At 43.0% G+C, this 20,372-nt stretch overlaps 30 non-coding genes across 30 annotated transcripts; all 30 read right to left on the bottom strand.

The window, feature by feature from the left end:
- Positions 1-237: 237 nt before the first annotated feature.
- Positions 238-356, bottom strand: LOC115766625. Its single transcript, XR_004018227.1, has one exon. It is a non-coding gene; the product is annotated as a 5S ribosomal RNA (ribosomal RNA).
- A 293-nt stretch (positions 357-649) lies between these two features.
- Positions 650-768, bottom strand: LOC115766655. Its single transcript, XR_004018255.1, has one exon. It is a non-coding gene; the product is annotated as a 5S ribosomal RNA (ribosomal RNA).
- A 293-nt stretch (positions 769-1,061) lies between these two features.
- On the bottom strand, positions 1,062-1,180 carry LOC115766667. Its single transcript, XR_004018266.1, has one exon. It is a non-coding gene; the product is annotated as a 5S ribosomal RNA (ribosomal RNA).
- An 8,217-nt stretch (positions 1,181-9,397) lies between these two features.
- LOC115766679 lies at positions 9,398-9,516 on the bottom strand. Its single transcript, XR_004018277.1, has one exon. It is a non-coding gene; the product is annotated as a 5S ribosomal RNA (ribosomal RNA).
- Positions 9,517-9,809: 293 nt separating this feature from the next.
- On the bottom strand, positions 9,810-9,928 carry LOC115766690. The gene has a single exon (XR_004018289.1). It is a non-coding gene; the product is annotated as a 5S ribosomal RNA (ribosomal RNA).
- A 293-nt stretch (positions 9,929-10,221) lies between these two features.
- On the bottom strand, positions 10,222-10,340 carry LOC115766631. The gene has a single exon (XR_004018233.1). It is a non-coding gene; the product is annotated as a 5S ribosomal RNA (ribosomal RNA).
- Positions 10,341-10,633: 293 nt separating this feature from the next.
- Positions 10,634-10,752, bottom strand: LOC115766643. The gene has a single exon (XR_004018244.1). It is a non-coding gene; the product is annotated as a 5S ribosomal RNA (ribosomal RNA).
- A 293-nt stretch (positions 10,753-11,045) lies between these two features.
- On the bottom strand, positions 11,046-11,164 carry LOC115766647. Its single transcript, XR_004018247.1, has one exon. It is a non-coding gene; the product is annotated as a 5S ribosomal RNA (ribosomal RNA).
- Positions 11,165-11,457: 293 nt separating this feature from the next.
- Positions 11,458-11,576, bottom strand: LOC115766648. The gene has a single exon (XR_004018248.1). It is a non-coding gene; the product is annotated as a 5S ribosomal RNA (ribosomal RNA).
- A 263-nt stretch (positions 11,577-11,839) lies between these two features.
- LOC115766649 lies at positions 11,840-11,958 on the bottom strand. The gene has a single exon (XR_004018249.1). It is a non-coding gene; the product is annotated as a 5S ribosomal RNA (ribosomal RNA).
- A 293-nt stretch (positions 11,959-12,251) lies between these two features.
- Positions 12,252-12,370, bottom strand: LOC115766650. The gene has a single exon (XR_004018250.1). It is a non-coding gene; the product is annotated as a 5S ribosomal RNA (ribosomal RNA).
- A 293-nt stretch (positions 12,371-12,663) lies between these two features.
- Positions 12,664-12,782, bottom strand: LOC115766651. Its single transcript, XR_004018251.1, has one exon. It is a non-coding gene; the product is annotated as a 5S ribosomal RNA (ribosomal RNA).
- Positions 12,783-13,075: 293 nt separating this feature from the next.
- LOC115766652 lies at positions 13,076-13,194 on the bottom strand. Its single transcript, XR_004018252.1, has one exon. It is a non-coding gene; the product is annotated as a 5S ribosomal RNA (ribosomal RNA).
- A 293-nt stretch (positions 13,195-13,487) lies between these two features.
- On the bottom strand, positions 13,488-13,606 carry LOC115766653. Its single transcript, XR_004018253.1, has one exon. It is a non-coding gene; the product is annotated as a 5S ribosomal RNA (ribosomal RNA).
- Positions 13,607-13,899: 293 nt separating this feature from the next.
- LOC115766654 lies at positions 13,900-14,018 on the bottom strand. Its single transcript, XR_004018254.1, has one exon. It is a non-coding gene; the product is annotated as a 5S ribosomal RNA (ribosomal RNA).
- Positions 14,019-14,311: 293 nt separating this feature from the next.
- On the bottom strand, positions 14,312-14,430 carry LOC115766657. Its single transcript, XR_004018256.1, has one exon. It is a non-coding gene; the product is annotated as a 5S ribosomal RNA (ribosomal RNA).
- Positions 14,431-14,723: 293 nt separating this feature from the next.
- LOC115766638 lies at positions 14,724-14,842 on the bottom strand. Its single transcript, XR_004018240.1, has one exon. It is a non-coding gene; the product is annotated as a 5S ribosomal RNA (ribosomal RNA).
- A 293-nt stretch (positions 14,843-15,135) lies between these two features.
- LOC115766658 lies at positions 15,136-15,254 on the bottom strand. The gene has a single exon (XR_004018257.1). It is a non-coding gene; the product is annotated as a 5S ribosomal RNA (ribosomal RNA).
- Positions 15,255-15,547: 293 nt separating this feature from the next.
- On the bottom strand, positions 15,548-15,666 carry LOC115766659. Its single transcript, XR_004018258.1, has one exon. It is a non-coding gene; the product is annotated as a 5S ribosomal RNA (ribosomal RNA).
- A 293-nt stretch (positions 15,667-15,959) lies between these two features.
- LOC115766660 lies at positions 15,960-16,078 on the bottom strand. The gene has a single exon (XR_004018259.1). It is a non-coding gene; the product is annotated as a 5S ribosomal RNA (ribosomal RNA).
- A 293-nt stretch (positions 16,079-16,371) lies between these two features.
- LOC115766661 lies at positions 16,372-16,490 on the bottom strand. Its single transcript, XR_004018260.1, has one exon. It is a non-coding gene; the product is annotated as a 5S ribosomal RNA (ribosomal RNA).
- A 293-nt stretch (positions 16,491-16,783) lies between these two features.
- On the bottom strand, positions 16,784-16,902 carry LOC115766662. Its single transcript, XR_004018261.1, has one exon. It is a non-coding gene; the product is annotated as a 5S ribosomal RNA (ribosomal RNA).
- Positions 16,903-17,195: 293 nt separating this feature from the next.
- Positions 17,196-17,314, bottom strand: LOC115766663. The gene has a single exon (XR_004018262.1). It is a non-coding gene; the product is annotated as a 5S ribosomal RNA (ribosomal RNA).
- A 293-nt stretch (positions 17,315-17,607) lies between these two features.
- LOC115766664 lies at positions 17,608-17,726 on the bottom strand. The gene has a single exon (XR_004018263.1). It is a non-coding gene; the product is annotated as a 5S ribosomal RNA (ribosomal RNA).
- Positions 17,727-18,019: 293 nt separating this feature from the next.
- LOC115766665 lies at positions 18,020-18,138 on the bottom strand. The gene has a single exon (XR_004018264.1). It is a non-coding gene; the product is annotated as a 5S ribosomal RNA (ribosomal RNA).
- Positions 18,139-18,431: 293 nt separating this feature from the next.
- On the bottom strand, positions 18,432-18,550 carry LOC115766635. The gene has a single exon (XR_004018237.1). It is a non-coding gene; the product is annotated as a 5S ribosomal RNA (ribosomal RNA).
- A 293-nt stretch (positions 18,551-18,843) lies between these two features.
- Positions 18,844-18,962, bottom strand: LOC115766666. The gene has a single exon (XR_004018265.1). It is a non-coding gene; the product is annotated as a 5S ribosomal RNA (ribosomal RNA).
- A 293-nt stretch (positions 18,963-19,255) lies between these two features.
- LOC115766668 lies at positions 19,256-19,374 on the bottom strand. Its single transcript, XR_004018267.1, has one exon. It is a non-coding gene; the product is annotated as a 5S ribosomal RNA (ribosomal RNA).
- Positions 19,375-19,667: 293 nt separating this feature from the next.
- Positions 19,668-19,786, bottom strand: LOC115766669. Its single transcript, XR_004018268.1, has one exon. It is a non-coding gene; the product is annotated as a 5S ribosomal RNA (ribosomal RNA).
- Positions 19,787-20,079: 293 nt separating this feature from the next.
- On the bottom strand, positions 20,080-20,198 carry LOC115766636. The gene has a single exon (XR_004018238.1). It is a non-coding gene; the product is annotated as a 5S ribosomal RNA (ribosomal RNA).
- Between the last annotated feature and the right edge of the window lie 174 nt (positions 20,199-20,372).

A 20,372-nucleotide genomic window follows, 5' to 3' on the forward strand; every position in this document is an offset into this window, starting at 1 on the left:
TACACTAGTTTCTAAACATTCCATTTTAAAGTTATACATTTAATAACAAATTAAATATATCCAATCTAAATTTTTTTACATAAGCCAAATTTAAAGCAGATACGGCAAACGATAAGGTGTAAAGCAACGGAAAAGAAATTGGAATATTGTGTATAAGATTTATATTCTTTCAAAAAAAATTAAACAACTGAATATACAATTTGTTTGAGTAATGAGCAATAAAAGAATATTAAGGGATGCCAACAACACGCGGTGTTCCCAAGCGGTCCCCCATCTAAGTACTAACCGCGCCCGACGCTGCTTAATTTCGGTGATCGGACGAGAACCGATGTATTCAGCGTGGTATGGTCGTTGGCGAATGTCGAGTGCTTAGAGCCCAAACTTGTAGCTGGAATTTCAAAATCATGAGGAGTGAACTTTTTGCTGCATTCAGAAATTGTTGTTATGCTACAAGTATGACGTTTGGGGCTCAGCATTTGCAAGAGTCGGCCAATGAAGGCAAGAAAAGTTTCTATTTTAATATATAAGTCTGAACGACAAGACGGCAAGTAGTCGGGAAAGGGGAAAATTAAAATAATAATTAATTCGGAATTTGACTGAATAATATTTTCAAAAATTTGTTCGAGCTATAAAAAAAAGTTGTGGACGATGCCAACAACACGCGGTGTTCCCAAGCGGTCCCCCATCTAAGTACTAACCGCGCCCGACGCTGCTTAATTTCGGTGATCGGACGAGAACCGATGTATTCAGCGTGGTATGGTCGTTGGCGAATGTCGAGGGCTTAGAGCCCAAACTTGTAGCTGGACTTTCAAAATCATGAGGAGTGAACTTTTTGCTGCATTCAGAAATTGTTGTTATGCTACAAGTATGACGTTTGGGGCTCAGCATTTGCAAGAGTCGGCCAATGAAGGCAAGAAAAGTTTCTATTTTAATATATAAGTCTGAACGACAAGACGGCAAGTAGTCGGGAAAGGGGAAAATTAAAATAATAATTAATACGGAATTTGACTGAATAATATTTTCAAAAATTTGTTCGAGCTATAAAAAAAAGTTGTGGACGATGCCAACAACACGCGGTGTTCCCAAGCGGTCCCCCATCTAAGTACTAACCGCGCCCGACGCTGCTTAATTTCGGTGATCGGACGAGAACCGATGTATTCAGCGTGGTATGGTCGTTGGCGAATGTCGAGTGCTTAGAGCCCAAACTTGTAGCTGGAATTTCAAAATCATGAGGAGTGAACTTTTTGCTGCATTCAGAAATTGTTGTTATGCTACAAGTATGACGTTTGGGGCTCAGCATTTGCAAGAGTCGGCCAATGAAGGCAAGAAAAGTTTCTATTTTAATATATAAGTCTGAACGACAAGACGGCAAGTAGTCGGGAAAGGGGAAAATTAAAATAATAATTAATACGGAATTTGACTGTGATGTAGTAGGGCGTCCGCAGGGCTTCCAGGTGAAGTTCTTTAGAATGAATCGTCGTTGGGGGAGCGTTTCTGCTCTGCACAAATTTATTTTAGGTTTTAAAGAAAAACACGTTTTGCTAGCTTGAAGGTTATTTTTCATCTATTTCATTTTTTCAGAGTACAATACAAGGGTACCTACAAGTGTATTAGTATACGTGTGGTGAAATTTCAGTACATGTTCCGTGTACTGGTTCCGGAGTTACATGGCGGTTGGATGGCGACTGTCGGATACACTTCTTGTGTGAACATGCCGCCCGCCTTGCAGTATTGCAAAAGAAAAAGGGAGAGGGACGTGGCTCTGTTCCGACTATTGAGCACAGGAGCCGGACAATATCCACCCAAAGACCGTGTTTTGGGCCAGTGGTGCGCCTTGTCTGGGATCGCTCTGGAGATGGCATGCGACGCGCTTCTTGCAAATGAAGCAAGGTGTGATGGTCGCCCTGGCACTTGCGGCACTTGTCCTTGCGGCTTTGCGGTTTGGGCAGTATTTATTAACGAGAACTGCTCGGAGTCTCTTCTCTGGAGACAGCCGCATGAACCGCTGGCACTTGCGCAGCGCGTGGACTCCTCGGCATACTCGGCATCGGAACGATTCCGTTGCCGGTCGGCTCTTGGATCGGCCATGTTGTTGGCGTGGAGACATCGTGCTGTTACGTGAAGAATGTGAAAAAAAAACATAGTAGACATTACTGATGCGGCTTTATACGGATGGTCCGCAGACCTATGGATCTAGGATTCTAGTCTTTACTGGAAATTTTACTGGATGGAAAATGGAGACTAGATTCTATCGGGAGCAGGATCAGCTTAGAGATGGGTCTTTTGGAGACACCTCGGGCTGTTAAGACGTCGACCACTCGGACTCTTTGGTCGTCGCCAGGATAGGTCGTTTGGATTCGACCTAGACGCCAGTCATTAACTGGAAGATTATCTTCTTTAATAATGACTAGATCGCCCCGTTGTAAGTCTCGCGTTGGAGTTTGCCATTTGTTTCTTTTGTTTAACTCTAAAAGATACTCATGTTTCCAACGGAGACAGAACTGTTGTTGCAAAGCCTTCAAGCGCTGCCAGCGGTTGATGATGGACGCGGCGTTTTCCTTGATCTCTGGCTCTGTGGCGGAAAGTAGAGGACCCCCGACTAGAAAATGACCGGGAGTCAGAGCTAGGAGATCAGTAGGATCTTCCGACAATGGAGATATCGGTCTTGAATTCAGGCATGCTTCAACTTTGGATAGGAGCGTGGAAAGCTCTTCGAAGGTGTATTTGGAGGTCGATGTAGATTTATAAAATAGATTTTTGAAACTCTTTACACCTGCCTCCCACAGGCCACCCATATGCGGTGCACTAGGAGGGTTGAAGTGCCAGGACAGTTTCTGGAGACTGTAAGTGGCCTGGAGTTGAGTCTTAAGCGCTTCTACAAAATCGCGCGAGAGGACTTTTGCCGCTCCGACGAAGGTTTTGCCGTTGTCGGAATGCATTTGACTTGGGCACCCTCGTCGTGCCACAAATCTCGCAAATGCCGCTAGGAATCTTTCTGTGGTCAGGTCAGATGTAGCTTCTAGGTGGATGGCTTTGGTGCTGAAGCACACAAAGACGCACACGTAGCCTTTCGTAATAAGACAGGCTCGACCTGTGTAATTTTTTACATCGAAGGGGCCTGCAAAATCGACTCCTGTGTGAGTGAACGGTCGAGAGAATGTGACTCTCTCCACAGGCAAGTCGCCCATGAGCTGCGTTTGCAATTTCTTTTTTCGGATGACGCAGATTTTGCAGGAATGAATTGTGGATTTGACCAACACCTTCAGCTTTGGAATCCAGTACTGTGATCGTATTAAACGCATCATGAGCTGGTTGCCTCCATGCAAGGATATAAGATGGGTGAAAGCGGTCAAGAGACGCGAATATGCACATGTGTATGGCAGTATGATTGGATGCCGCTCATCGTAGCCGAGTGCTTCGGCCGCTCTTACACGACCACATGCTCGAATAATTCCCTTACCATCTAAAAAGGGGTTCAAATTAAGGATTTTGCTGGAAGTGAGCTGTTTTTTCGTGCTCAAGCAAGTGTACTCTGACGAGTATGCTTGTCTCTGGGTCAGGAGAATGAGTTTTTCTTGTGCATAAGAAATCTCGTTGCTGTCAATTTCAATAGTTGACGGGAGCGACAATCGTTTGCAACGCTTGAAGAAGCGATAGATGTAGGCTAACACTCGCAGGGCTCGATCGAACTTGGAGAAGCGCTCGAGGAAAGAAAATGAGGAAGCCGTGTTTACGAGGTTTACCTTAATCGTACGTTGCTCTATTGTCGTATCTGGGAGGGGATCAGAAGGAATGGGCCATTGGTTCTGAGGTAGGCGTAACCATTCTGGCCCGTGCCACCACAGCTCATTGTTGACTAACGCGTGTGGTGGGGCACCTCTGCTCGCTAGGTCCGCTGGATTGTACTCGGATCGTACATGGGACCATTTATTGGAGTCGGTGGCCTGAGTAATTTTTGCGACTCTGTTTGCTACAAAGGTAGTCCAGGCGCATGGTGGCTTATTAAGCCAAGCTAGCACAATTGTGGAATCTGTCCAATAGAACCAGTCGCCGCCAGCGGAAGGTAGCTGGGGACTGAGTGCAGCGGATAACTCGGACAGAAGTGCTGCTCCGCACAGCTCTAGTCGTGGCAAGGATATCGTCTTGACCGGAGCGACCCTCGTTTTCGCTGTTAGGAGATGTACTGAGATGCGATCTTGTATCTCAGTGCGCACGTAAATGGCGGCCCCATATGCACGCTGCGAAGCGTCACAAAACCCATGGTATTGGATAGTCCCCTGTGGGCGGAATTCGACCCATCTAGGGATGCGAATCGCACTAAGGCCTGGAAACTCTTGCAGAAATAAATTCCACTTAATGAGAAGACTCTCAGGTAGCGGATCGTCCCAGCCCAGTTCTTGGAGCCAGATCTCCTGCATGAATATTTTTGCCTGGATAATGACTGGACCCAGCCAACCTGCTGGGTCGAACAGTTTGGCAATCTGTGAAAGGACTTCACGTTTGGAGACGGACTGTTTGGCTGTTAGCTCGGATGGAGCGAAAAAGAACTGATCGGTGTCAGCTTTCCATCTGATCCCGAGAGTCTTTGCCGAACAGGCTTCCTCGATCTCTAAAAAGTCGGCGTGAAGCAAGTGGTCCTTGGGAATCGCTCTTAGCAAGTCCTTTTCATTGGATGTCCATTTTCGCAAGGGAAACCCGGCAGATTCAAGGGCCTTGCGGAGTTCTGCAATTGCTTGATCTGCTATTGATTTGGAATGGGCTCCCGCTAGTACATCGTCGACATACATATTGTTTGCGATAATATGACTTGCTAAGGGATAGAGCGAACGAACGTCATCAGATAGCTGATGTAGTACCCGGATTGCCAAAAAGGGGGCACAGTTAACTCCAAACGTGACTGTGCTGAGTTCGAAGTCACGAAGCTCGTTGTCCTTTGTTCGGAACAGAATTCTCTGATAGGACGTGTGGTTGGGATGCACAAGTATTTGCCGATACATTTTTGTGATATCGGCATTGAACACATATCGGAAGAAACGCCATCTTAGAATTTGAATGGTTAAGTCGGATTGCAGAACGGGCCCTGCATGTAGCACGTCGTTCAGACCTTTACCATTCGATGACGGGTGGGAGGCGTTAAATACTACGCGGAGCTTGGTCGTGGTGCTGTCAGGCTTGTGAACAGCATGGTGTGGTAGATAAAAGTTATCTGAACCATTGCTTGGAGGGACTTGTCGCATGTGACCTAAGTCCAGATATTCCTGGATCACCGCATCGTACTGCTCCTTAAGGGGGGCATTTTTTGCCAGACGATTCTCATTTCGTAGAAATTGAGCTAGTGCGATGGACCTTGAATGGCCTAACTGGATGTGATCGGAATTCTTGAATGGCAGTGTGACCAAGTATCTGCCGTTTTTATCCCTTTTAGTGGTTTTTTGAAAATTGCGCTCACAAAAAAGGTCGGATTCCTTTTCCAGCTTAACTGGAATATCCTCCACCTCCCAAAATTTTGTGAGCAGTTTATCCAAGCTCGCATTTGGATTCAGCGAGACTTGAGTCGAAAAGGATGCGACAAATTTGGCACTGGTCTTAGAAACGGGGCCTGTAAGGATCCAGCCGAAAATCGTTTCTTGACCAAGGAGAGTGCCACATATGTTGGGATAGGAGCCACCTAACAATATGGATGGGAGGATATCGGCGCCGAGAAGCACGTCTATCTGTGAGCTCCTATAGAAAGAGGGATCGGCCAAGTGTAATTTTGGAAGTTCTTCCAAAGCAGTTTGGGGGATGGTGTAGGAGGGCAAATTGCCTGCCAGCTTTGGAAGAACATAAGCCGAGGTTTCAATATGAACCCTGGGCTTTATAGGAGAGCCAATATTAAAATGGCAAAGTTTTTGAGGTTGAGCCGAAATGGCTTGATTCAAACCGGAGACCTGTGCGTCGACGGGTTGATAAGGAAGTTTAACCCTTTTGAACAATCGCTCTGAAATAAAGGTCGCTTCAGACCCAGAGTCGATTAATGCCCGGGCTGTATACTTTGTGCCCAAATGACACACTTGGATGACAGCCGTGCCGAGGAGAACACCATGTGAGTTTGCGGAAAAATAGTTTTGAACGGTAGCTTGGGTTGAAGTAGCAGTGGACTGTATTGGTGAAGGAGGGTTCAAAACTATTGGTGTTGTGGAAGCTGAGGGCACCTGGGGTCTGTCACGGTGGAGTAGCGTGTTGTGACGTCCCTTGCACGTGAAACAACTATGTGCGCTAGTGCAGTCTTTCAACTGGTGCTGTCTGGCGAAGCAGTTTAAGCACAGCTTTTGTTGCTTAATGACGGAAACTCTCTCGGGTACGGACATTTGTAGAAAACGCGAGCATAGACGCACGGGATGGTTTTCCTTCTGACACAATTTGCAGTGCTGTGGCTTTGCAGTCACTGTTGCTTCGAAGGTTCTCAGGTGGTTGGACTCTTTTCTTGTGGGTTTGGACTGGAGTGGCGTATGTGCGGTAGGTCGTACATCTTCTATCGCCTCCAAGGTGCGATATCGGTCGATCAGAAATAAATTCATCTCGGACCATTGAGGGATCTCTGCCTTATCGTGGAGCGATTGTTCCCATAACGACAGCGTGAGCTTAGGCAATTTAGAGGAGCACAAGAAAATTAGCAGACAATCCCAATTTTCGGTGCTCACCCTGGACAAGTCGAGAGCCGTTAAACATCCCTGGATTGTGCCCTGAAGCTCTTTAAGGGCGGCTCCAGACTCTTGTGTTGCTGAGGGGAGATTGAAAAGAATTTTCAATTGACTATTGACTAATAGTCGCTTATTCTCAAATCTCTCCGTCAGGCTCGCCCACGCTGACTGAAAGCCGTCATTCGTGAGCGGGGACTTGGAGACAATTGCTCTAGCTTCGCCGCTGGTTTTGGAATTAAGATGGAACAATTTTTCCACCGGCGTCAATCTTGGATTGTTAATATAAACAGCTGTAAACAAGTCTCGGAAAGTAGGCCAGCGTAGGTAATCCCCACTGAAAACTTCAGTGTCGCATGGCGGGAGACTGCAACCCCTGGACATGGAGAAGTTGGAGGGGGGTTGCTCAGCTTGTCTATTTAACGCCGTGGATCTTTCTATTTTTTCGCTTAGTTGAGCCGCACATCGCTCGTAAACGGAGTACGAGTAATCATATTTAGCTTGCATAGCCACCAGGTCACTGCTGCTGCAAGCGCCTTGGTTGAGAGCTTTGGAACATAACTCGTACTCGCGTTCTACCTTTTCCCATAAAGTCTTAATCTGATCTCGTCGGACTTGGAGAGTGAACAGTGACACGTCACTGTCCGCTGCGTCATTGATCTTCACTTCAAACTGGCCTAGTCGGTCAGTTATAGAAACGAAGTCGTTCAGTGCCATTTCGCTTGACTTCTGCATTTTTTGCGTAGTCGAACGGGTAATTTTTGGGGTAATATCTCTCGTTGGAATCGGACTCACAGTCTTGCGGACGGTTGTGCTGGTACTCTCGACCTTGAGTTTCCCGAAAACTGCTCTAGGTGAGGTTAAAGGTCGCTTTGACTCCTTGACGGACGGTGCTGTGAGTCGTTTTTGGCTGTTTTGATCACCACCGATTGGCATACTAGGCTCTTCACAGAGCCAAAAATTGTACTAACCAGGTGAAATGTGATCAAATACAAATAATTTGAATCAGCAGAGAGAAAACGGAATAAGAAATGGCACAGGAACGATGGAATCGAGATATCAGAATAAAATGGAATGACCGAAATGGTGTGCACTATTGAGTCCAACGAAATCGGAAAATTTTGTTAAATTAATTATTTTACTAATAATTTACCAAATTGATTCTTATTTAGTTTCCTTTAATTGAGAAAAAATCTAATTATTTCTTTATTGAAACACCAGAGAAAAGGATTTATTCTCTTTTGACAAAGCGGCCGTGTGGTGGAAACGGATCGCGCAAAAAAAAAATGATGCTTATCGCTTATTGCTTATTGATGGTTGAGCTCAAGAAGAAGCACGTTTATTCTAAACGCAGCTCAACGAAAAGGTTCTTTGTCATAGAATTACTTGTGATAAATTGTTATTTTAATAAAAAATCGCACGGATATTCGATTTAATACGCAACTTGGAAACGTCTTAACTTATAATTATGTTTTATAAATTTTTTATAAGAATAAGAAAAAGTAATGTATATGTTTGTATTTTATTAAGTAAACGCAGCTCAATGGCAAGGTGGAAACATACAAAATATAAAAGTTTCACAGAATCAGTTTATCGAAAACCGATCTTGACACTTTACAACCTTGTTGTTTGTTTACGTTTCACACTTGCCAATTAATTGGTAAAAATAAATATATAAATTAATATTGAAGCTGCTGTGGAGGAAAAATAACAAACGATACACATATAATAGGATGTGTGTGTGTATACATGCAGGTGAATTTGCACAGTGTGGTTTTATTTAATTAAATACCAATTAGAATTGTGTGTTTTTATATATGTATTTAGTGTGTGATTCTTTGGTGAAGGTTGGAATGGAGAAGCGCACACACTTGTTGTTCAACGGAGCGAAAGCCTATGTGTGCAGATATGTCTGGATGTACTTGCGTACATCAATATGGCGATCGGTTAAATATTTGGGTATGCACTTGTACATATATGTATATATATATGTACAGACACCAATATGGCGACCTTATCGGAGTCACTTTCTGTTTTATTTCTTTCAATATTTATCACTTTTTAGACGCCTTAATGGCCACGAACAATATTTTATCTGCGAGTTTTTTTTGTTGAATTTTTTAAATACAATTGCCCCTCGCTTTAACCACGGACAATGTGAAGCGAAAAAAAATATGTTCAGACACACAAAAGAATTAATTAACTGGAGTTGCCGGAAATTTGGCAATGGACAAGTTGAGGTAGGTGCACTGCTACTTATCTTGTTCGAATTTATGGCTGTTCCTGGAACCTTTTCTTGCAGATCCACCAATGCTTGCTGGGGCGAACTGGATATGCCAAACGTTGTAGAAGTATCCGGCTCGAAGGACCAAATGATGTAGTAGGGCGTCCGCAGGGCTTCCAGGTGAAGTTCTTTAGAATGAATCGTCGTTGGGGGAGCGTTTCTGCTCTGCACAAATTTATTTTAGGTTTTAAAGAAAAACACGTTTTGCTAGCTTGAAGGTTATTTTTCATCTATTTCATTTTTTCAGAGTACATTACAAGGGTACCTACAAGTGTATTAGTATACGTGTGGTGAAATTTCAGTACATGTTCCGTGTACTGGTTCCGGAGTTACATGGCGGTTGGATGGCGACTGTCGGATACACTTCTTGTGTGAACAGACTGAATAATATTTTCAAAAATTTGTTCGAGCTATAAAAAAAAGTTGTGGACGATGCCAACAACACGCGGTGTTCCCAAGCGGTCCCCCATCTAAGTACTAACCGCGCCCGACGCTGCTTAATTTCGGTGATCGGACGAGAACCGATGTATTCAGCGTGGTATGGTCGTTGGCGAATGTCGAGTGCTTAGAGCCCAAACTTGTAGCTGGAATTTCAAAATCATGAGGAGTGAACTTTTTGCTGCATTCAGAAATTGTTGTTATGCTACAAGTATGACGTTTGGGGCTCAGCATTTGCAAGAGTCGGCCAATGAAGGCAAGAAAAGTTTCTATTTTAATATATAAGTCTGAACGACAAGACGGCAAGTAGTCGGGAAAGGGGAAAATTAAAATAATAATTAATCCGGAATTTGACTGAATAATATTTTCAAAAATTTGTTCGAGCTATAAAAAAAAGTTGTGGACGATGCCAACAACACGCGGTGTTCCCAAGCGGTCCCCCATCTAAGTACTAACCGCGCCCGACGCTGCTTAATTTCGGTGATCGGACGAGAACCGATGTATTCAGCGTGGTATGGTCGTTGGCGAATGTCGAGTGCTTAGAGCCCAAACTTGTAGCTGGAATTTCAAAATCATGAGGAGTGAACTTTTTGCTGCATTCAGAAATTGTTGTTATGCTACAAGTATGACGTTTGGGGCTCAGCATTTGCAAGAGTCGGCCAATGAAGGCAAGAAAAGTTTCTATTTTAATATATAAGTCTGAACGACAAGACGGCAAGTAGTCGGGAAAGGGGAAAATTAAAATAATAATTAATACGGAATTTGACTGAATAATATTTTCAAAAATTTGTTCGAGCTATAAAAAAAAGTTGTGGACGATGCCAACAACACGCGGTGTTCCCAAGCGGTCCCCCATCTAAGTACTAACCGCGCCCGACGCTGCTTAATTTCGGTGATCGGACGAGAACCGATGTATTCAGCGTGGTATGGTCGTTGGCGAATGTCGAGGGCTTAGAGCCCAAACTTGTAGCTGGACTTTCAAAATCATGAGGAGTGAACTTTTTGCTGCATTCAGAAATTGTTGTTATGCTACAAGTATGACGTTTGGGGCTCAGCATTTGCAAGAGTCGGCCAATGAAGGCAAGAAAAGTTTCTATTTTAATATATAAGTCTGAACGACAAGACGGCAAGTAGTCGGGAAAGGGGAAAATTAAAATAATAATTAATACGGAATTTGACTGAATAATATTTTCAAAAATTTGTTCGAGCTATAAAAAAAAGTTGTGGACGATGCCAACAACACGCGGTGTTCCCAAGCGGTCCCCCATCTAAGTACTAACCGCGCCCGACGCTGCTTAATTTCGGTGATCGGACGAGAACCGATGTATTCAGCGTGGTATGGTCGTTGGCGAATGTCGAGTGCTTAGAGCCCAAACTTGTAGCTGGAATTTCAAAATCATGAGGAGTGAACTTTTTGCTGCATTCAGAAATTGTTGTTATGCTACAAGTATGACGTTTGGGGCTCAGCATTTGCAAGAGTCGGCCAATGAAGGCAAGAAAAGTTTCTATTTTAATATATAAGTCTGAACGACAAGACGGCAAGTAGTCGGGAAAGGGGAAAATTAAAATAATAATTAATCCGGAATTTGACTGAATAATATTTTCAAAAATTTGTTCGAGCTATAAAAAAAAGTTGTGGACGATGCCAACAACACGCGGTGTTCCCAAGCGGTCCCCCATCTAAGTACTAACCGCGCCCGACGCTGCTTAATTTCGGTGATCGGACGAGAACCGATGTATTCAGCGTGGTATGGTCGTTGGCGAATGTCGAGTGCTTAGAGCCCAAACTTGTAGCTGGAATTTCAAAATCATGAGGAGTGAACTTTTTGCTGCATTCAGAAATTGTTGTTATGCTACAAGTATGACGTTTGGGGCTCAGCATTTGCAAGAGTCGGCCAATGAAGGCAAGAAAAGTTTCTATTTTAATATATAAGTCTGAACGACAAGACGGCAAGTAGTCGGGAAAGGGGAAAATTAAAATAATAATTAATACGGAATTTGACTGAATAATATTTTCAAAAATTTGTTCGAGCTATAAAAAAAAGTTGTGGACGATGCCAACAACACGCGGTGTTCCCAAGCGGTCCCCCATCTAAGTACTAACCGCGCCCGACGCTGCTTAATTTCGGTGATCGGACGAGAACCGATGTATTCAGCGTGGTATGGTCGTTGGCGAATGTCGAGTGCTTAGAGCCCAAACTTGTAGCTGGAATTTCAAAATCATGAGGAGTGAACTTTTTGCTGCATTCAGAAATTGTTGTTATGCTACAAGTATGACGTTTGGGGCTCAGCATTTGCAAGAGTCGGCCAATGAAGGCAAGAAAAGTTTCTATTTTAATATATAAGTCTGAACGACAAGACGGCAAGTAGTCGGGAAAGGGGAAAATTAAAATAATAATTAATACGGAATTTGACGTTAAAAAAAAGTTGTGGACGATGCCAACAACACGCGGTGTTCCCAAGCGGTCCCCCATCTAAGTACTAACCGCGCCCGACGCTGCTTAATTTCGGTGATCGGACGAGAACCGATGTATTCAGCGTGGTATGGTCGTTGGCGAATGTCGAGTGCTTAGAGCCCAAACTTGTAGCTGGAATTTCAAAATCATGAGGAGTGAACTTTTTGCTGCATTCAGAAATTGTTGTTATGCTACAAGTATGACGTTTGGGGCTCAGCATTTGCAAGAGTCGGCCAATGAAGGCAAGAAAAGTTTCTATTTTAATATATAAGTCTGAACGACAAGACGGCAAGTAGTCGGGAAAGGGGAAAATTAAAATAATAATTAATACGGAATTTGACTGAATAATATTTTCAAAAATTTGTTCGAGCTATAAAAAAAAGTTGTGGACGATGCCAACAACACGCGGTGTTCCCAAGCGGTCCCCCATCTAAGTACTAACCGCGCCCGACGCTGCTTAATTTCGGTGATCGGACGAGAACCGATGTATTCAGCGTGGTATGGTCGTTGGCGAATGTCGAGGGCTTAGAGCCCAAACTTGTAGCTGGACTTTCAAAATCATGAGGAGTGAACTTTTTGCTGCATTCAGAAATTGTTGTTATGCTACAAGTATGACGTTTGGGGCTCAGCATTTGCAAGAGTCGGCCAATGAAGGCAAGAAAAGTTTCTATTTTAATATATAAGTCTGAACGACAAGACGGCATGTAGTCGGGAAAGGGGAAAATTAAAATAATAATTAATACGGAATTTGACTGAATAATATTTTCAAAAATTTGTTCGAGCTATAAAAAAAAGTTGTGGACGATGCCAACAACACGCGGTGTTCCCAAGCGGTCCCCCATCTAAGTACTAACCGCGCCCGACGCTGCTTAATTTCGGTGATCGGACGAGAACCGATGTATTCAGCGTGGTATGGTCGTTGGCGAATGTCGAGGGCTTAGAGCCCAAACTTGTAGCTGGACTTTCAAAATCATGAGGAGTGAACTTTTTGCTGCATTCAGAAATTGTTGTTATGCTACAAGTATGACGTTTGGGGCTCAGCATTTGCAAGAGTCGGCCAATGAAGGCAAGAAAAGTTTCTATTTTAATATATAAGTCTGAACGACAAGACGGCAAGTAGTCGGGAAAGGGGAAAATTAAAATAATAATTAATACGGAATTTGACTGAATAATATTTTCAAAAATTTGTTCGAGCTATAAAAAAAAGTTGTGGACGATGCCAACAACACGCGGTGTTCCCAAGCGGTCCCCCATCTAAGTACTAACCGCGCCCGACGCTGCTTAATTTCGGTGATCGGACGAGAACCGATGTATTCAGCGTGGTATGGTCGTTGGCGAATGTCGAGTGCTTAGAGCCCAAACTTGTAGCTGGAATTTCAAAATCATGAGGAGTGAACTTTTTGCTGCATTCAGAAATTGTTGTTATGCTACAAGTATGACGTTTGGGGCTCAGCATTTGCAAGAGTCGGCCAATGAAGGCAAGAAAAGTTTCTATTTTAATATATAAGTCTGAACGACAAGACGGCAAGTAGTCGGGAAAGGGGAAAATTAAAATAATAATTAATTCGGAATTTGACTGAATAATATTTTCAAAAATTTGTTCGAGCTATAAAAAAAAGTTGTGGACGATGCCAACAACACGCGGTGTTCCCAAGCGGTCCCCCATCTAAGTACTAACCGCGCCCGACGCTGCTTAATTTCGGTGATCGGACGAGAACCGATGTATTCAGCGTGGTATGGTCGTTGGCGAATGTCGAGTGCTTAGAGCCCAAACTTGTAGCTGGAATTTCAAAATCATGAGGAGTGAACTTTTTGCTGCATTCAGAAATTGTTGTTATACTACAAGTATGACGTTTGGGGCTCAGCATTTGCAAGAGTCGGCCAATGAAGGCAAGAAAAGTTTCTATTTTAATATATAAGTCTGAACGACAAGACGGCAAGTAGTCGGGAAAGGGGAAAATTAAAATAATAATTAATACGGAATTTGACTGAATAATATTTTCAAAAATTTGTTCGAGCTATAAAAAAAAGTTGTGGACGATGCCAACAACACGCGGTGTTCCCAAGCGGTCCCCCATCTAAGTACTAACCGCGCCCGACGCTGCTTAATTTCGGTGATCGGACGAGAACCGATGTATTCAGCGTGGTATGGTCGTTGGCGAATGTCGAGTGCTTAGAGCCCAAACTTGTAGCTGGAATTTCAAAATCATGAGGAGTGAACTTTTTGCTGCATTCAGAAATTGTTGTTATGCTACAAGTATGACGTTTGGGGCTCAGCATTTGCAAGAGTCGGCCAATGAAGGCAAGAAAAGTTTCTATTTTAATATATAAGTCTGAACGACAAGACGGCAAGTAGTCGGGAAAGGGGAAAATTAAAATAATAATTAATTCGGAATTTGACTGAATAATATTTTCAAAAATTTGTTCGAGCTATAAAAAAAAGTTGTGGACGATGCCAACAACACGCGGTGTTCCCAAGCGGTCCCCCATCTAAGTACTAACCGCGCCCGACGCTGCTTAATTTCGGTGATCGGACGAGAACCGATGTATTCAGCGTGGTATGGTCGTTGGCGAATGTCGAGGGCTTAGAGCCCAAACTTGTAGCTGGACTTTCAAAATCATGAGGAGTGAACTTTTTGCTGCATTCAGAAATTGTTGTTATGCTACAAGTATGACGTTTGGGGCTCAGCATTTGCAAGAGTCGGCCAATGAAGGCAAGAAAAGTTTCTATTTTAATATATAAGTCTGAACGACAAGACGGCAAGTAGTCGGGAAAGGGGAAAATTAAAATAATAATTAATACGGAATTTGACTGAATAATATTTTCAAAAATTTGTTCGAGCTATAAAAAAAAGTTGTGGACGATGCCAACAACACGCGGTGTTCCCAAGCGGTCCCTCATCTAAGTACTAACCGCGCCCGACGCTGCTTAATTTCGGTGATCGGACGAGAACCGATGTATTCAGCGTGGTATGGTCGTTGGCGAATGTCGAGTGCTTAGAGCCCAAACTTGTAGCTGGAATTTCAAAATCATGAGGAGTGAACTTTTTGCTGCATTCAGAAATTGTTGTTATGCTACAAGTATGACGTTTGGGGCTCAGCATTTGCAAGAGTCGGCCAATGAAGGCAAGAAAAGTTTCTATTTTAATATATAAGTCTGAACGACAAGACGGCAAGTAGTCGGGAAAGGGGAAAATTAAAATAATAATTAATACGGAATTTGACTGAATAATATTTTCAAAAATTTGTTCGAGCTATAAAAAAAAGTTGTGGACGATGCCAACAACACGCGGTGTTCCCAAGCGGTCCCCCATCTAAGTACTAACCGCGCCCGACGCTGCTTAATTTCGGTGATCGGACGAGAACCGATGTATTCAGCGTGGTATGGTCGTTGGCGAATGTCGAGTGCTTAGAGCCCAAACTTGTAGCTGGAATTTCAAAATCATGAGGAGTGAACTTTTTGCTGCATTCAGAAATTGTTGTTATGCTACAAGTATGACGTTTGGGGCTCAGCATTTGCAAGAGTCGGCCAATGAAGGCAAGAAAAGTTTCTATTTTAATATATAAGTCTGAACGACAAGACGGCAAGTAGTCGGGAAAGGGGAAAATTAAAATAATAATTAATTCGGAATTTGACTGAATAATATTTTCAAAAATTTGTTCGAGCTATAAAAAAAAGTTGTGGACGATGCCAACAACACGCGGTGTTCCCAAGCGGTCCCCCATCTAAGTACTAACCGCGCCCGACGCTGCTTAATTTCGGTGATCGGACGAGAACCGATGTATTCAGCGTGGTATGGTCGTTGGCGAATGTCGAGTGCTTAGAGCCCAAACTTGTAGCTGGAATTTCAAAATCATGAGGAGTGAACTTTTTGCTGCATTCAGAAATTGTTGTTATGCTACAAGTATGACGTTTGGGGCTCAGCATTTGCAAGAGTCGGCCAATGAAGGCAAGAAAAGTTTCTATTTTAATATATAAGTCTGAACGACAAGACGGCAAGTAGTCGGGAAAGGGGAAAATTAAAATAATAATTAATACGGAATTTGACTGAATAATATTTTCAAAAATTTGTTCGAGCTATAAAAAAAAGTTGTGGACGATGCCAACAACACGCGGTGTTCCCAAGCGGTCCCCCATCTAAGTACTAACCGCGCCCGACGCTGCTTAATTTCGGTGATCGGACGAGAACCGATGTATTCAGCGTGGTATGGTCGTTGGCGAATGTCGAGTGCTTAGAGCCCAAACTTGTAGCTGGAATTTCAAAATCATGAGGAGTGAACTTTTTGCTGCATTCAGAAATTGTTGTTATGCTACAAGTATGACGTTTGGGGCTCAGCATTTGCAAGAGTCGGCCAATGAAGGCAAGAAAAGTTTCTATTTTAATATATAAGTCTGAACGACAAGACGGCAAGTAGTCGGGAAAGGGGAAAATTAAAATAATAATTAATACGGAATTTGAGTGAATAATATTTTCAAAAATTTGTTCGAGCTATAAAAAAAAGTTGTGGACGATGCCAACAACACGCGGTGTTCCCAAGCGGTCCCCCATCTAAGTACTAACCGCGCCCGACGCTGCTTAATTTCGGTGATCGGACGAGAACCGATGTATTCAGCGTGGTATGGTCGTTGGCGAATGTCGAGTGCTTAGAGCCCAAACTTGTAGCTGGAATTTCAAAATCATGAGGAGTGAACTTTTTGCTGCATTCAGAAATTGTTGTTATGCTACAAGTATGACGTTTGGGGCTCAGCATTTGCAAGAGTCGGCCAATGAAGGCAAGAAAAGTTTCTATTTTAATATATAAGTCTGAACGACAAGACGGCAAGTAGTCGGGAAAGGGGAAAATTAAAATAATAATTAATACGGAATTTGAGTGAATAATATTTTCAAAAATTTGTTCGAGCTATAAAAAAAAGTTGTGGACGATGCCAACAACACGCGGTGTTCCCAAGCGGTCCCCCATCTAAGTACTAACCGCGCCCGACGCTGCTTAATTTCGGTGATCGGACGAGAACCGATGTATTCAGCGTGGTATGGTCGTTGGCGAATGTCGAGTGCTTAGAGCCCAAACTTGTAGCTGGAATTTCAAAATCATGAGGAGTGAACTTTTTGCTGCATTCAGAAATTGTTGTTATGCTACAAGTATGACGTTTGGGGCTCAGCATTTGCAAGAGTCGGCCAATGAAGGCAAGAAAAGTTTCTATTTTAATATATAAGTCTGAACGACAAGACGGCAAGTAGTCGGGAAAGGGGAAAATTAAAATAATAATTAATACGGAATTTGACTGAATAATATTTTCAAAAATTTGTTCGAGCTATAAAAAAAAGTTGTGGACGATGCCAACAACACGCGGTGTTCCCAAGCGGTCCCCCATCTAAGTACTAACCGCGCCCGACGCTGCTTAATTTCGGTGATCGGACGAGAACCGATGTATTCAGCGTGGTATGGTCGTTGGCGAATGTCGAGTGCTTAGAGCCCAAACTTGTAGCTGGAATTTCAAAATCATGAGGAGTGAACTTTTTGCTGCATTCAGAAATTGTTGTTATGCTACAAGTATGACGTTTGGGGCTCAGCATTTGCAAGAGTCGGCCAATGAAGGCAAGAAAAGTTTCTATTTTAATATATAAGTCTGAACGACAAGACGGCAAGTAGTCGGGAAAGGGGAAAATTAAAATAATAATTAATTCGGAATTTGACTGAATAATATTTTCAAAAATTTGTTCGAGCTATAAAAAAAAGTTGTGGACGATGCCAACAACACGCGGTGTTCCCAAGCGGTCCCCCATCTAAGTACTAACCGCGCCCGACGCTGCTTAATTTCGGTGATCGGACGAGAACCGATGTATTCAGCGTGGTATGGTCGTTGGCGAATGTCGAGTGCTTAGAGCCCAAACTTGTAGCTGGAATTTCAAAATCATGAGGAGTGAACTTTTTGCTGCATTCAGAAATTGTTGTTATGCTACAAGTATGACGTTTGGGGCTCAGCATTTGCAAGAGTCGGCCAATGAAGGCAAGAAAAGTTTCTATTTTAATATATAAGTCTGAACGACAAGACGGCAAGTAGTCGGGAAAGGGGAAAATTAAAATAATAATTAATACGGAATTTGACTGAATAATATTTTCAAAAATTTGTTCGAGCTATAAAAAAAAGTTGTGGACGATGCCAACAACACGCGGTGTTCCCAAGCGGTCCCCCATCTAAGTACTAACCGCGCCCGACGCTGCTTAATTTCGGTGATCGGACGAGAACCGATGTATTCAGCGTGGTATGGTCGTTGGCGAATGTCGAGTGCTTAGAGCCCAAACTTGTAGCTGGAATTTCAAAATCATGAGGAGTGAACTTTTTGCTGCATTCAGAAATTGTTGTTATGCTACAAGTATGACGTTTGGGGCTCAGCATTTGCAAGAGTCGGCCAATGAAGGCAAGAAAAGTTTCTATTTTAATATATAAGTCTGAACGACAAGACGGCAAGTAGTCGGGAAAGGGGAAAATTAAAATAATAATTAATACGGAATTTGAGTGAATAATATTTTCAAAAATTTGTTCGAGCTATAAAAAAAAGTTGTGGACGATGCCAACAACACGCGGTGTTCCCAAGCGGTCCCCCATCTAAGTACTAACCGCGCCCGACGCTGCTTAATTTCGGTGATCGGACGAGGACCGATGTATTCAGCGTGGTATGGTCGTTGGCGAATGTCGAGTGCTTAGAGCCCAAACTTGTAGCTGGAATTTCAAAATCATGAGGAGTGAACTTTTTGCTGCATTCAGAAATTGTTGTTATGCTACAAGTATGACGTTTGGGGCTCAGCATTTGCAAGAGTCGGCCAATGAAGGCAAGAAAAGTTTCTATTTTAATATATAAGTCTGAACGACAAGACGGCAAGTAGTCGGGAAAGGGGAAAATTAAAATAATAATTAATACGGAATTTGACTGAATAATATTTTCAAAAATTTGTTCGAGCTATAAAAAAAAGTTGTGGACGATGCCAACAACACGCGGTGTTCCCAAGCGGTCCCCCATCTAAGTACTAACCGCGCCCGACGCTGCTTAATTTCGGTGATCGGACGAGAACCGATGTATTCAGCGTGGTATGGTCGTTGGCGAATGTCGAGTGCTTAGAGCCCAAACTTGTAGCTGGAATTTCAAAATCATGAGGAGTGAACTTTTTGCTGCATTCAGAAATTGTTGTTATGCTACAAGTATGACGTTTGGGGCTCAGCATTTGCAAGAGTCGGCCAATGAAGGCAAGAAAAGTTTCTATTTTAATATATAAGTCTGAACGACAAGACGGCAAGTAGTCGGGAAAGGGGAAAATTAAAATAATAATTAATTCGGAATTTGACTGAATAATATTTTCAAAAATTTGTTCGAGCTATAAAAAAAAGTTGTGGACGATGCCAACAACACGCGGTGTTCCCAAGCGGTCCCCCATCTAAGTACTAACCGCGCCCGACGCTGCTTAATTTCGGTGATCGGACGAGAACCGATGTATTCAGCGTGGTATGGTCGTTGGCGAATGTCGAGTGCTTAGAGCCCAAACTTGTAGCTGGAATTTCAAAATCATGAGGAGTGAACTTTTTGCTGCATTCAGAAATTGTTGTTATGCTACAAGTATGACGTTTGGGGCTCAGCATTTGCAAGAGTCGGCCAATGAAGGCAAGAAAAGTTTCTATTTTAATATATAAGTCTGAACGACAAGACGGCAAGTAGTCGGGAAAGGGGAAAATTAAAATAATAATTAATTCGGAATTTGACTGAATAATATTTTCAAAAATTTGTTCGAGCTATAAAAAAAAGTTGTGGACGATGCCAACAACACGCGGTGTTCCCAAGCGGTCCCCCATCTAAGTACTAACCGCGCCCGACGCTGCTTAATTTCGGTGATCGGACGAGAACCGATGTATTCAGCGTGGTATGGTCGTTGGCGAATGTCGAGTGCTTAGAGCCCAAACTTGTAGCTGGAATTTCAAAATCATGAGGAGTGAACTTTTTGCTGCATTCAGAAATTGTTGTTATGCTACAAGTATGACGTTTGGGGCTCAGCATTTGCAAGAGTCGGCCAATGAAGGCAAGAAAAGTTTCTATTTTAATATATAAGTCTGAACGACAAGACGGCAAGTAGTCGGGAAAGGGGAAAATTAAAATAATAATTAATACGGAATTTGAGTGAATAATATTTTCAAAAATTTGTTCGAGCTATAAAAAAAAGTTGTGGACGATGCCAACAACACGCGGTGTTCCCAAGCGGTCCCCCATCTAAGTACTAACCGCGCCCGACGCTGCTTAATTTCGGTGATCGGACGAGGACCGATGTATTCAGCGTGGTATGGTCGTTGGCGAATGTCGAGTGCTTAGAGCCCAAACTTGTAGCTGGAATTTCAAAATCATGAGGAGTGAACTTTTTGCTGCATTCAGAAATTGTTGTTATGCTACAAGTATGACGTTTGGGGCTCAGCATTTGCAAGAGTCGGCCAATGAAGGCAAGAAAAGTTTCTATTTTAATATATAAGTC

This window comes from Drosophila novamexicana, unplaced genomic scaffold (genome assembly GCF_003285875.2).
Source record: "Drosophila novamexicana strain 15010-1031.04,08,12 unplaced genomic scaffold, DnovRS2.1 tig00001209-arrow-arrow-pilon, whole genome shotgun sequence".
NCBI classification, from domain to species: Eukaryota; Metazoa; Arthropoda; class Insecta; order Diptera; family Drosophilidae; genus Drosophila; species Drosophila novamexicana.